Consider the following 2,138-nt stretch of genomic DNA (forward strand, 5'->3'; position numbering starts at 1 on the left):
TCGGAGACACGGTGAAACTCAGAGTTCTGTGGATTTCAGGGGGTCGGGCAAGAGGAAGGGGGGCAGCAAGAATTCTGCACAACGGTGTGCTTTAAATTCAGATGCTTAGGGGCTGTCATGTGCAATGCATCAATGATGAAAAATAAACACCCAGCAGAAGCTGGCTTGGAGTTAAGGCGAGTGCACAATAAATTTCAACTGGTTAAATTAATCGCTTGCTGCTTGTTGTGAATATTAATCCCAGGGAGGGAGCTGGCTTCAACCCAATCAAAAGACAGGTGAAAACTGCAAACAGAAAAACATTTGGGATCTCTAGGAGGAAGGCTTACCTGTGAGCCAGGCATCGATGCTGAATCCCAAAGAGAAGCAGAGTCTGTGAAACAGCCCCACCTACTTCACAGGCACAGCTGTGCTGCAACAACCAGCCCACCCTGCCCTCGGCCCTCACCTGTCCCCTCCGGGGCTCTTCCGGGACTTGTATGAGAAATGCCTGGCCTGAGGCTGTGGAAGATGAAAGAGCCAAGACTCCTAATTTGCTTTTTTTTTTAAATTGTACTAAAATATACATAACATAAAATGTGTCATTTTAACCATTTCCAGTTTGGTGGCATTAAGTACATTTACAATGTTCTACAATCGTCACCACTGCCAATTTCCAGAATTTTTTCATCATCCCAAACAGAAACTCGGTACGCATTAAATGATATTTCCTCATTCTCCCCACTCCCCAACCCCTGGCAACCGCTATTCTACTGTCTGTCTGTATGAAATTGAGTGTCTAGGCATCTCATATCAGTGGAATAATGTAATATTTGTTCTTTTGTGTCTGGCTTATTTCACTTAGTATGTTTCCAAGGTTCATTTGGGTTGTAACGTGTATCAGTACTTCATTCCTGCTTAAGGCTGAAAATACTCTGTCTTATGCTATGGCACGTTTTGTGTATCCATCCATCGAGGACATGTGGGCTCTTTTCATCTTTTGATTGCTGTGAATAGCACTGCAATGAACATTCGTGAATAAATATCTGTTCAAGTCCCTGCTTTCAGTTCTTCGGGGTATATACTCAGAAGTGGAATATCTGGATCACTTGGTAATTCTTTATTTAATTTTTTGAGGAATCACCAAACTATTCCCTAATTTTTTTTTTAATATTCCCCTAATTTCTCATGTAGCAGAAAGAAAAAAATCCTTACAGATAAAATGATGGTCTCCTTTTGTCATTTAAGGAATAGGATTGATCTCTGTAGTAGAACTGTGTTGTTGGAGAAGACTCTTGAGAGTTCCTTGGACTGCAAGGAGATCAATCCAATCAATCCTAAAGGAAATCAGTCCTGAATATTTATTGGAAGGACTGATACTGAAGCTGAAGCTCCAATACTTTGGCCACCTGATGGAAAGAACTGACTCAATGGAAAAGACCCTGATGGCTGGGAAAGATTGAATGCAGGAGGAGAAGGGGGCGACAGAGAATGAGATGGTTGCGTGGCATCACTGAATCAATGGACATGAGTTTGAGCAAACTCCAGGAGTTGGTGATGGACAGGAAAGCCTGGCATGCTGCAGTCCATGGGGTTCAAAGAGTCGAACATGACTGAGCGACTGAACAACAACAACTATAGCAGATGGCTGTTTACAGAATGACTTTGATAGGACATGGCTGACTGTGAAAGGTGAGAGCCCCTTCAGGTAACCATCAGGAAAAGGAGCTAGATAGTGCTGGGCTGGTAAAGTTGCAAGAATATTGTCTTCCCTGGGTGGTGCTAAGACAGAAGTCCAGGGCCCTCAAAAGAGAAGTCTCTGGAGGTAGACGGGGGCAAGTTTTGCACCACCAGGGTCCAGATGTCCTAAGGTAAAAGATGATCAGTGAGATCTTTGCCAATGAACCTAGAATGCCTTGTAGTTGGCTCTGAATCTCTTACTTGGTCTGCCCTGAACTGTAATTCCCCTCCATTGTCTGAAAACCTTCAGCTAAAATCTGTTCTGTGCAATAGAGTTGCAAGAGTGGTCCTGTGAGCAAATTCGAGGGAGACAGAGGTGGGGGAGGGGCCCTCCAAAGTTGGGGGAGATGGGCTGCACCCTATGTTGAGTGGAAGCAGGAACTCCAAGTGTGGGATGGCTGTGGGGCATGTCAGAAATC

The sequence above is a fragment of the Bison bison genome, unplaced genomic scaffold, assembly GCF_000754665.1.
Source record: "Bison bison bison isolate TAMUID 2011002044 unplaced genomic scaffold, Bison_UMD1.0 scf7180017864373, whole genome shotgun sequence".
NCBI lineage: Eukaryota > Metazoa > Chordata > Mammalia > Artiodactyla > Bovidae > Bison > Bison bison.